This window comes from Dermacentor albipictus, chromosome 8 (assembly GCF_038994185.2).
Source record: "Dermacentor albipictus isolate Rhodes 1998 colony chromosome 8, USDA_Dalb.pri_finalv2, whole genome shotgun sequence".
Lineage (NCBI taxonomy): Eukaryota > Metazoa > Arthropoda > Arachnida > Ixodida > Ixodidae > Dermacentor > Dermacentor albipictus.
Window position 1 is genome coordinate 87,584,469 of NC_091828.1, and position 13,032 is coordinate 87,597,500.

At 49.4% G+C, this 13,032-nt stretch overlaps 1 protein-coding gene across 1 annotated transcript in view; it reads left to right on the plus strand.

Moving 5' to 3' along the window:
* The first annotated feature begins 8,190 nt into the window (after nucleotides 1–8,190).
* FASN1 (Fatty acid synthase 1) overlaps nucleotides 8,191–13,032 on the plus strand; it is a 57,407-nt gene continuing 52,565 nt past the window's right edge. The window contains exon 1 of the mRNA XM_070523678.1: nucleotides 8,191–8,903. The gene's annotated coding sequence lies outside the window, so the exon portion shown is untranslated. The remainder of the gene's footprint in view (nucleotides 8,904–13,032) is intronic.

Here is a 13,032-nt window from a genome sequence, read left to right on the forward strand (position 1 = left end):
TTCGCTAATTCTCAGTTTCAATTTCGCCAGTTTAGCACGTGTCTCAACGTGAATCATTAGGAAGGTGATTAGTGGAAGTTTGCTAATCGGGAAATTTTACGTCGGGAATTGTCGCGCAAGTACGTAATGTCCTCCACTTTGGGCAATAGTCTGAACTGGCCGAATTGCTATATATCCTCCAAACAATTTTCTTAAATTTCCTTCCCACAAAGAAAGAAAGAAAGAAAGAAAGAAAGAAAGAAAGAAAGAAAGAAAGAAAGAAAGAAAGAAAGAAAGAAAGAAAGAAAGAAAGAAAGAAAGAAAGAAAGAAAGAAAGATATGGCATATCTGCAGATTTTTTTGTCGTATAGCTTACTGCACTGTTTGCCCGCCTAGATGCCGGCTGTTTGGCAGAGGCTCAGGCTTCCCGCAAAACTGAATAACAGCACCGCTTCCGCCGATTTCATCATGGGACGACTGGCTATATACACGCGTGCTTCTATATTCTTTTTTTTACATTGCAGCGAGTGTGGCGTAACCATACGTGCCTTGCGTTTGAGATCAGTTCCGAACCATTAACGCAACTAATTGCGATGCGAAGCTGCCACAGAGGAATCTCGTCCGGCGACATGTGTGGACTTGCCTGCCGGCGTGCAGGCCCACAGGATGATTTCCGCGACATGTTCAGTTGCAACTGTTTTCACATATCGCCGACGGAAGACACCGCAGCTGAAGGCGACGAATGCACTACTTCGGTTTTTGAAAGAGACGGGATTGGACAAGCGGCTGTGACAGTGACGTCACGTACCGCGCAAGAGTGACGGACTGTGACTGACGATGTGTGTGCTGCGTTATGTGCTCTCTCTCTCTCTCCTCCCCATCTCTCACCCCCCCCCCACTCCGCTCTCATGTGTAGGGTAGCAAACCGGTTAAGCTAAACTCGTTAAACCTCCCTGCCTTTCCTTCTCCACTTTTTCCTCCCTTCCTTCCGCGATATGTCCATGTGCCATGGTCGTATAGAAGTTCTGGGCCTCGTTGTCACTTGGATTGGGTTAGTTCGCTGCTTCCCCCCTTCCCCCCCCCCCCAAAAAAAACCTGCGCGTTCTGGTTGCTGCATCTGTTGCCAATCCATAGCGTTGTAACCGTCCTGGCAACGGAAACAGAAATGGGCGCGGACAAGGTGTCCTTTCCGTGTGCTTCGACCCTCTGTTCATCCAGCAGTGTCAAGCGCTGCCATTTTCAAGACGGAGCACTATATAATAAGCCCGTCAAGCTACTCTGCTCCGGTTTCCATCCGTTGCAGGCTGCGACAGTGAATTCAAGCCATCCCTGTCGACCACAAAATTTGCACCGCGAAATCGGAACCGTGGAATGATTGTATGCCGCAAACGCTTGTTCTGACCGACTGACGTAGTCTACTAACGTTGTGACTAACAGACCGAGTGACTGATAAATTGGCTGGCTGGCTGGCTGGCTGGCTGGCTGGCTGGCTGGCTGGCTGGCTGGCTGGCTGGCTGGCTGGCTGGTTGACCAGGCGCTATGCTTTGATTATGTTTCTATATCATGTCGTTCCCTTTATCCATACGTTACAACGTACAGTCCTATTTCATTCTTGTGTTTTATGTCATGCCACCTTTAAAAGGAGTAGTTGCTGCTTCTTTTCTCAGGCCTGTCGATGCGACAGGAAACATTTAAGCCCACTACGAAGTTGTTTTTTTTTTCCTTCAGAAACTAATAGACACCGACATATTAAAGAGAGTAAATTTGCTTTGGAAGCCTGGACACGTTGCTGCTCTTACCTGTCGGAGACAGCGGAAATAGACGCGATGCAACTCAATATTGCTTTGCCTCATTCGTCGTCGATGTCATTTTGACGAATATATCGAATCTGAAATTATCATTATTATTATTATTGTTGTTGTTGTTGTTGTTGTCAGCCCCTTCCAAACGGGGTGGTGACAGTCACCTAGCTTGCTTGAGCTAATCAGGTAATCTATACATGCTTATCAGTGTAGCATTTCGTTGCCTCTCCTTAACCTTTTCTCTCTTCCTTAAGACTTTGATATCAACCTCGTGCAGTTACATACATCCAGCCTTTTAATTCAGTCGCAGTCAGAGCTGGCATATGCGACCAGCGTAGGAAGTGGGCAGACATGCGGGACGAATATAACGATGTTGATGCTTATTGGCATCCCCCTCTGAAACGGATCGGGGCCAACTAGTCCCCTAACCTGCTCTATTTATTCAGGTTTTGCTACATGTATCACCATCTAGCATTTCGCCTATCTGATCTCGATGCTAACTTTCGTGTTTATAACCTTGCCATCACAATACTGCACCATTACATACACTTGCAATAACTCCCGTTCTACCAATTTCCTCCGTGCTTCTTTTTTGAACAATATTCTAAGCGTATCTTGCTTATATATCTCGACTGCTGATCGGTTAATGCTTCCACCCGCTTTGGATCTCAGCACTATGTCGTCTGCATAAATCAGCCCAAAGACCTTCTGTCTGCGCCCTTCGTCCATTACGGATGTCGGATGAACCAAACCCTAATTAACTGCTTTCCAGTCGTCTTTCTATGCCCTTAACATAAAGCGTAAACAACAATGGAGACAGAAGACATTTTTGCTTCAGTCCTTTGCGAATTTTCGACTCTTCGCCACATTTTCGGCCTTTCCAAGCAATTTTCACCCTTTTGTCCCTGTATGTATGCCTCAGCAGCTGTCAAACAGCAGCTGTCAAAATCGCCGTGAATGCCCTCGCGCTTGATAATATCCCGCAGCAATTCCTTGTCTACGTTGTTGTAATCTCCCTTAATATCTAAAAATGCTATCCATAAAGCTGTACTCTTGGCTATTGGAATCCTTATGCACTGAATTAATGTTCGCACAGTCGGTGTGGCTGCAATAGTGAACGCTTTTGTCGTCTGCAAAAGGCCACGCATCGTCTGCAAGCCGTTTGGAGGATGTACGCCCCAATCAGGCGTCGCAATTCACAAAGGTCAGGTGTTGTTGTTTCCGTGTCAGCTCCATGCGAGACAACAAAGCGGTCTTTCTTTGCCACGGAAGTCTGTACGTCGCAAAGCCGCTGAGTTTGAGAGCACGGTCACTTAGCTCTTGAGACCGAAGGCTTCTTCCGTGCCTTTCGGCATGCCATGGCAACAGGCACCAGCCGGTCCAACAGTTCGTGCACTGTATTCAACACTTGGAACGCGAACAGCGGAGTGCGTTGGTTTTGCGTTGTGTGCACGGGGTACGTTGAGAAGCGGGGGGCTTCGCACCGCAGAAATATCTCTCGGAGATCCATGAAACTTTTGAAGACGCGCTCTGTGAACCTGTGTTCCCTCTGTCACAGTTGCCGAGTCTCCACTAAAACAACTTGTGAAGTGATACTTTTTCTTAGTGTGGTTGCCTAAGAACGCATTCTATTAGTGAAGGTATTCGGGATCGCGCTCTATAGTGCACACATTTACTTCAAATATGAACAGGCCCGACGGGTCGCTAAGGTTGCGAGATATACGAGACGGTCTGGACGCATTCTGCGTAGCGGTTTCCGATGCCACACATTTTCCGGCTTTCATCGCTTACTTGTCGCAACGTACGTGAGTAGATATTACCGTATTTTCTGCACTATGAGTCACACCTTTGTATAAATCAGACCCTTCCCCTCCCCTAACACCCCCCCTCCCCCCCACTTCCTACCGATTCTCACGCCTTTCGAGGAAAAAAATTGGTATACAAGTCGCACCGGTGCATGAAGACGCACGTATTTTAAGGCGCTCGGGATGATGCAAAACCATTATGCCCGCTTCTACACCCACCTCGGGGCATTATATTTCCGCAAGCAAACTTTCTTACGAGCCGCAAATTGTAGCAGAAAAGAAAATTCACCACACAGAAACTCGTTTGGGATTTGTCTGCGTGTACGTGAGAATTATGCCACTTGCTCGTCTCTACGAAGCCCTGTGTTTTTATCGATGTTATGAAACTTGATCCGACCAGTATACAAACGACAGTGCTGCCGTGACGCGAAGGGCTGCGTACGGCGGCGCAAGGTGAACTGATGACGCAAACAAACTACTGCAGGCGGCTAGTACTAGCACGTCACCAGCACGTGCGCTGATGACGTTCCGATCATTCCGTAAGCCCTCCGTGACATTGGGTGTCAGTGCGTAGCTAGGCCTGGCTCTGTGTATTAGAATCGACAGGTTCCTGACAAGGTTTTCTGCTAGGAAAGCTTCGGGAGTTGCGATCGCCTCCTTGAGCCTCTTCTTGTTGCGTGCGTCTTTCTTTCCGAACGCGCTGCTTGGGGTCCAGGAGTGCGGAGAAGTTAGGTGGGGTCGCAACCGGGAAAAGTGGATCATTGTTCTCCCACCGCTGGCGGTCGGAATGCGGCTTAGCTCGCACTCGGCGCTGTGCATTGACATGACATGACAGGAACTTTATTTGAGTCCTGAGGGACTGAGACCTTGGGGAGCCAAAAACGAAGGCTCCCGAAGATCAAGTCGGTGGCTCCGCCCACGATGGGACCGGGAGATGAAGTCCCGCCACAATGTCGTGGGCCCTCTGGACATCATCATCATCATCATCAGCCTGGTTGCGCCCACTGCAGGACAAAGGCATCTCCCATACTTCTCCAACCACCCCGGTCATGTACTAATTGTGGCCATGCCGTCCCTGCAAACTTCTTAATCTCATCCGCCCACCTAACTTTCTGCCGCCCCCTGCTACGCTTCCCTTCCCTTGGAATCCAGTCCGTAACCCTTAATGACCATCGGTTATCTTCCCTCCTCATTACATGTCCTGCCCATGCCCATTTCTTTTTCTTGATTTCAACTAAGATGTCATTAACTCGCGTTTGTTCCCTCACCCAATCTGCTCTTTTCTTATCCCTTAATGTTACACCTATCATTCTTCTTTCCATAGCTCGTTGCGTCGTCCTCAATTTGAGTAGAACCCTTTTCGTAAGCCTCCAGGTTTCTGCCCCGTAGGTGAGTACTGGTAACACACAGCTATTATATACTTTTCTCTTGAGGGATAATGGCAACCTGCTGTTCATGATCTGAGAATGCCTGCCAAACGCACCCCAACCGATTCTTATTATTCTGGACAGCCCGTAGTTGAATGTGGAGATTGCAGCTCTCGAGAGATTCATGCCATTGTTCTCTCGTGATGGGTGGAGAGGCGTTAAGGGCTGGGCACAGCCAGAACACGTGGTCAAAAGAGCGTCAGTGACGACCACATTTGGGGCACGACTTGTTTTTGTTTGTTTGCCGGCGTTGTCCCCTTGTGCGATCTGGGGTCGAATGGATGTTTACATGTATGTCTTTAGGATTATTTAAGTAGTTCTTCACACTTCACTTCGAAAGTTGCAGATGTAGCCCTCGCCGTCCTCATTGCTTCCTGCCTGTCCGTGTTAGACAGACGACAAGCTTGGAGCCATGGCGGTGCCGGCTGTCAATTTCTTTTGTCGTCTGGAGTATGACTTCGAACTCCAACCGGCACATGTTTGTGTCCTGGTCGTAAGCGCGGCTTCTTTTTTTGGCGAGCGCCTCTATTTACCTCTGCGATGGATTGGTTTGCTCTCTTCACGAGCTCATGTCGCAGCGATCACAGCGCGCCATCTCGCGTATAGTTTTCCGACGGTGTTGCTTCTCGGCGTTCGGCCATTTTCTTTGCGCTTCGCCCGAGAGCAGTGCGCCTGGAAGCTTATACAAACCGTGGAAGTCGCGCCGCCGGTATACTGAGCACGCTGCGGGTCTATTTGAGTGCATACGGTCGGGGCGAAACGCGGCACAAGCAAAGTGGACGACAAAGACAAGCTTTACACCACGCTCGCACCCGCGCTCTCTGTAGAGGCAAAAACGAGAACGAGGGGGTAAAGCCCCCACGGGTCACCTCTCCGCTTCCAAGAGACCGGCCGCAGCCACATTCCTTTGGCGGCGAGGGAAGCCGCGGCGTGTAGGGAGCAACAAAAGGGACGAAAGGTTTAACGCCTCCTTCTGCACCCGCCCGGTTCTGCGTATAGCAGCCCGGGGCCGTGGTGCAGAACGCGTATCTTGGCAACAACAAATCAAGGGGGAGAGGGGGGGTAAGGGTGTAGCGGTAGAAATCCGTTCTTGGTACTGACGTCCCGTCGCCCCCTCTCACTCGTGCGCCTGTCTCACTCGTGCGACGCGAAGCTGCGAAGAACAGGCTTTCGACGGAAATCCTTGCTAAATCGAATTGCCACCGCGTCGACTTTTAAGACATTTATTGAATTTAGAAGAAAGAGCCTAATTGTTTTGACAATTAGGAATAAGTTCATGGTAAATCAAATTGCCACTGCGTCGACATTTAAGACATTTATTGAATTTAGAAGAAAGAGCCTAATTATTTGGACCATTCGGAATGAGTTCACAGTTTGATTTAGGTTCTCGTTTTTTCTCACAATAACTGCTGGAAGTCGAAATATAAAAAAAACCAAACTAATTTCGTATAAATACGAACCATCGCGTTTTAACAATATCTCAAACTCCGAACAGCTCAATTGCTGCAGCAAAAACCTGCAGCTGACACAACCACCTGGGCGTTATTATAGTTCACAGATCTAAACTCGCGAAAACGCACTATTGGCAGGAGAGGTGCGAATGAGTCGTGCCTGCCTGCAAGCGCAATTTCGCAAATCTGAATATAAATCTCGAAAGCTTGTTTGCGAACAGTGCAAATACATCCTCATTAGCTACAATACTGTCGTCATAGATGCACGAATCAACAGTGCAAGCTAGAATCGTTTCGTTTGTGATCTCTGGCCTGACCCAAGATCGACTTCAGCGAAACCGTGGCTAGGTGCAATTCTTTCTAAAGGTCACCTTGAAATGCGCAACTATCGAAAGCGAAACGAATAAGACGGACTGCTGAAATTACGTAAATGTACCTTTTGAAACTAAGCGTATTCTAGCATTAGAATCGAACGTATTGTCGTGTAGTCTGACCAGTTTGCTAAGCCCTTCGCGAAATTCCCTGTCGCTAAGCTCGCGATTAATTCCTTTAATTAATTACCTAATTAATTACAACTATCGCAGAAACACGTGACAGACATCGGCGAATCGCCGCTCGTCCAAACAGCGCCGCGAATTCTTCGAGAGAGAACCCTTCTTCCGAACAACAGGCGCTGCAGGAAGGTCGCGCGGGTTTATACCACTGTTTTTGTTTGTTTCCTTTATTTGCCTTCGGCGACTACAAGCTGTACAGTCGCGGCGCAGGCAACGTTGCATACGCCGCTTATAGGAAAAACGAACACGAGAACCAAGACGTCGAGAAGCAGAAGAACAAGAAGAAACATTCGCCTGCAAACAGCGCTTGAGCAGACAGACGACAGGACGCATTCTTCTCTGCGCTAGAGGAAAGAAACGGCTATCTTGTCGGCGTGGTAACATGCGCCAAGCCCTTGCTGTGTAAAAGACGCGTTGCCGCTGTCCACAGACGTCCGATGTCTGCCACGCCATCACGCCATTCAGAACCGAGAACCGATCACTTGTTTCTCCCGTTTCTTTTTTATCTTTGTTATTTTTTTTTTGTAGCCTTGAGAAGTGAGGTACCACTTGAGATGGCATGGGGAGGTGAAAGCTAAAAAAAGGATTGCATTGCCCGACGCTCTATCTAGGAGGCCGCGACGGCAGCCAAGCGCTCATGAAGGCTCGACTACGTGATCGCTGTTATCTCGCGACAGTAACCCAAGCCAAAGCTGCAGAGAGATTTCTCCTACCGCTGGCGGATAGCGTATCTTCTGCTGTTCCCCTTCGCGCCAGACAGCAGACGACGCGACGAGATATAGAGCGCAAAAAACTAACGTCACGGCAGCTTTGCAACGAAGAATTCGAAGGTGCCCCATTTTATTCGCCAGAAGTTAACGCTAATTAAGAAACAACGGTTTACAGAGCAATTGGACAAGGCGGGATTGAAAAATCCTATAAAACAAATACGGAACAACGACATGCCATCGTTTGCGACTGTGGCGCCGCAGCTTATAAGGTGGCTTTCTGGCACGCAAACGCGTCGTCGTGTGACACACAGGCGAACGGCCTACTGACTCAAACCAAACCCGCTACGTCAGGACTGACGTCACCGGCTGATCCCATGACGTGCGTGGAGCATCTTGGGAAGTCCTCTCCCGGCAACCAAGGCCAGGTGCGGCGAAAAAGTAAAGAATACGTGGTCGCTCGCGACGGCGGTGGTAGTCGTGGGGTTGTTGAACGACAGCTGCGCTTTCGCGGCACTGGCTCGCAAAAAACATACTCGAGTAGCGGACCACAGTCGCGGTTAAGAAAGCCTTTCGCTCGCGTTACCGTCGCTCGATTAGATAAAACGCTGCTGCAAGACGGCCGGCGTCGTGGGTCCGAGGCGCGCGCGTCACAGCGTGGAGGCCGCCATATTACGAGCGCCGGGGGGGGGCGGCGGGCAGACGGCATAGTTGACGCGACGTCACGTGATTGGTGCACGTGACACTCGGGCGAGCGCGAGCAGCGGACGCTATTGGCTGCGCTCACGTGGTCTCATATCACCCGACGTTTTCCGGCGTGTGCTCCCCCACTGCACCCGCAAGCACAGCCAGGCAACCCGGCAAACCCCTCAGCTTCGCCTCCTCGCTGTCGGAGCCAGACCCCCTCCTCTGCGTCTGTATTTGAGCCGGCGGCTGCCAAGACCAGCTTCCATTCATTCAATCGCTACTTCTCCGGTGCGAGTGAGCCGCCCGTCGCCCTCCAGGAATACACCGCGACTACAAGAAAACCACACTGCAACCTTAACAGCGGCCGCCGCCACCGAAACAAGAGCTCAACGAGAAGCAGCCAACCTATTGCCCCGGCTTCGCTTCACGCATTTATGAGGAACATCACCAGCCGGCGACATTAAATCCAAAGAGAGAAAGAAAAACACAAGGTAAGCTTAGCGTTCCCTCATTATTATCGCTATTTTTCACGCGACCGCTTCCGTGGCGTTGGCAGTGGAGGCTAGGTTTTACTTGGAGGCCGAATCTGGCTTGTAAGAGATGCAAAATGAAACAGGCCGTCGGTATCACAATGCGCGACGTGGCCCGTTCACTTGAAAGGGGGGTTTCTGACAGAGCTGGCAGATTCGGAAGGGCCAGGTCGCGAATATCTCTTTTATTTTTTTGTTCGTGACCTAGACCGTCAGCGGTCCGCTTACCTCCGGTTCCTCTGGAGGAAGTTTTTCCACGGTCGGCGGGCTCCCGCATGTTCCTATTGCACAGCCATACAAGTTCGACCCGGGCGATTTCGATTTCGGCGTTCGTCGGCGAACGCATGCTTGCACCTTTCGGCTTGAAGGCGCAGCCTGTCTGTGATGCCGCTTCTTGCTCGTGATGCGCACTGCTGTATTGCTACGTGGGCTTTTTATCGACTGCCCGGCGCTTGACTAAACCACACCCGGTCGCGCCGCCAGCAACGCATTGCAGTAGTTCCGGCCTCGGGGGCCGCAAACTGAAGGCTGCCACAGCGGCGTCTTCCGGCGTGCATGCACTCACGCACCGGGCAGCAATACGTGATCGTGCGCGATAACTGATTCCGTCTGTGGCACGCACACAGTGTTAGCACGACACCTGGGAAAAAGAAGAAAAAAAAAGGCTGAATCGTCGTCTGCAGGAAAAGCTAGCAGACGATCAGCACTTGTGAGCAGACGACTTCCGTTTGTAGATAAGTTGTGGGAGAGCGGAAGATTGTAGTTTCTGCTGCTTATTCATTTCTTGTTGCGTATTCATTTCTTGTTGCGTGTGTGTGCAACTCCATTAGCTCGCGCAGTGCTAAACGTTGATTTTTAACTGCAGCAGCAAAAGTGATCACGCTTGAGCAGGCTGTAAACGAGTAATTGAAGAAGAACTCGTGACAGGGCGTCGGCGTCTTGCTGCTTATGACTTTCTTTTTCACGTACAAATGAAGAAAAACGAAAATAAAAACATTGAAGCGCACTGTTCAGACCTTGCTTAACACGACCACGTTTAAACTGAACGCAGTGAACTCTGCATCCAGCGAAGGACAATTCAGACGCGATTAGTTTCGTTTGATCTCGATCTGCTACATAAAGTCTTGCTGCCATGGCTTGTCTTGTGCAATTTGACAGTGGATACATTGTTGCTGGAATTGAAATCGCGAATGCTCGATTTCCTTGGATGTCTCAGATTGCACGTTCCTAACACATTGCACCTTTATTGGAAAAGCATACTTCCCAAAAATCGAAAGCGTTGCCGGTGGCGCACAGCTTTTCTATGCAGCGCATTAAAATGTGATGAGAAACTTCGTCTATACATCAGACCGTGCTGCTTTCATTAACATATGCTTAATAAGTATTTTATGACAGCCAACACAACTGTTAATCTCTCTCCGTACATGTAAAGTAAGGTTTTAGTGTTTTATACTTATGGAAAGTATATTTATTGCTTCGTTTTTCATTTTATTCAAAGCTAAGCTCTGGTTTGTTCGTAGTTAATGCCCTTTCAGCGCGCCTAACGTCGTGTTCAAAGCAGCAGCGATTCGTCGTCTGCATTGCCTAGGACGTTTCTGCTGCGTGGAGCCGCGTCCTTCCCTGTCACGCTACAAGCGTTGGGAAAAGATAATGCATTCAAGAACAACGCAAAAAAGAAGAGCGTGTTGCACGCCCTCTCTCAAACACGCGGCCGAGAAAAAAAAGTCGTCTGCTACTCCACGCGATCAGCCTACCGGTCACGTCATGTTGTCACGTGCTCGAAACCGGTGCCTGGGATTGGGCAATTTCGCCTTGGCAGAGCGGACGCCGGTAGGGCCACGGCAACGTCATACGAGGCTGGATCGCATCGTAACAGCGTGTCGCAGAAGGCTATATAAAAAGGGGGGACAAAGATGCCGGTGTCTGCAGCATTGTGGAGTCGTCTGCTTCAGCGCTCGCTCGCGCTATCCTTTCCTGAGGACCTTCAAGATTATGCCGCGCTGTAAGCCAGCCAACGTGTCGGTTGTCGTGTGCTTTTCGCGAGGCAGGCGTAATTTTCTTTCCTTAGAGTTGCAAGTAAATGAGGAGCGGATGAGCTGGAAAGCAGCGGCATCGCGAGGGGATAAAAAAAAAACCTTCCGGGCGCGTATATTTTGCTGTGCTTTTCCTCAAGCACACGTATTTGTGGCTTTCATGCTGGACCTGACCGAACGACCCGCCTATGTGTAGATGAAAGCGGTGCATTCTTTACTGTTTCCAATGAAGATGTGGCACACTCGCGGCAGACCTATTGCAGGTACACATCATATGACAAACCCATTCGCACTACAGGCTAACCTGCAAGTTTGCGCGTTTCAATTCACGCTCTTCCTGCAAGCATAGTCTCTCTGGGAGCAAAAATTAGTTCACACAGGTCTTCATCCTATGTAGACCTGCCCGCGAACGTAGTGGATATGAATAGGACGGAAGACGTTACGATATATATATATATATATATATATATATATATATATATATATATATATATATATATATATATATATATATATATATATATATATATATATATATACTAAGCTGAAAGCGGTTGCGCGTCCCTACCCGGTGCTCGTAAAGTAGCAGACGATGCGCACACAAAGCACACGATTTTTCACCCACTGCAGACAACTCACGACCGCGAGCAGACGACGCGTCAAGGAAACGGGGCCGCGCGCGTGTTCACCGAGCTTTCAGGGTCAGCGGAGTTGAAGGCGCTTGCCCGACATTCGTAGTCATGGGGTTTGCGTATACACAGACCTCTCTCCTCCATCCCTCCCGCTTTTTCAAAACAAAGAAATAATTGTCCAGAAAGAACAATTACTCCCGCCAGAACCTCCGCGACCGAATTAACGCACTGAGGAGCTAACGCAGATGTTGTTCGTTCCTTTTGTTTTTATGCAGCAGGGTGCTAATGTGACCTGCTCTGTTTATATAGCACCGTCCTTATTACGTTGTAGCCAGGACTTTTGCTTTTCTTTTCTCCAGGAAGGATTTTGAGCGTGAGCATATGTCAGCAGCCTTGTATAATTCAGTGCTACTCATTGCGTCATAGACGCTTGGGATACTAAGTGAGGTACTCGGCTGTAGACGCTTGATGCAACGTTCAGAATCTCAGGCAAAGCCCTTTACTTACAGATGCGCATTGTCGACACGGGGAAAACGCGTCTTTGCTGAACACCGCAGCGTGTTTAGCAGAGTTTGTGTGCGTTCAGTAATTTGGCGAACCCTGACAGCACTGGTTTGGCAATGATCCTTAATGACAGCTCTTTATACCATTCGATCATTTGGCGAGGCGTTGTTTTGTTGTCAGGTTACATTGATACACTATTCATTCGGATTCCGTCACTGCTAACTACATCCGGTTCCCTCAGATGCTTCAGTTTCCGGGATATCAGTGTGCGAATGACGTCTGCTCAGCGTCATCCGCTTCAACGAGAACAGTGAAAAACCTAAAAGCAGACGACACTAATGTTGCGCCCTCTGGCTTGAATTGCTCGCCGACTTGTGAGAACTCATAAACGCAAAGAGCAGCAGCTACAATGACAGCAAATAAAACCATTGCATCTTATGCGGGCGACGCGATACAAGGACTTAACAGCTGGCAGAGCGCTCATTATGCGCACGCCTTCCCGCAGCTTTCGTCCACGTGAGCCTTTTGTGACGTAAGTGGTCCCCTGTGGTCCCTGGACGAAACAAAGGGGAGGAAATGAGTGTGGTATGTGTCCCTGGTCATGTTTTTAAGTACGGAGCCCTCGTCGTCAGCGCGCAGCGGTCTGCGCACGTTGGCATTCTCACGAAATTCTACATGCGCTTCGCGTAGAGCCCAACATTATCGTATCCAGAGAAACGTTTCTGCAGTTTTTCGTCTACTATATACACGCATCACTCAGAAGCTCCAGAACCACTTTCGTCTGTCGCTGCAGGTTTTCGTCGTCTGCTGGCATGCATGCACGCTGTTGCAGACGAAAAGACGATGCCGCGCGCGGCCTCTCTCGTATCTTTACGCGGGTCGGCGGTATTCGACGAGAGTTCGCTTTCACTTCGTTATACG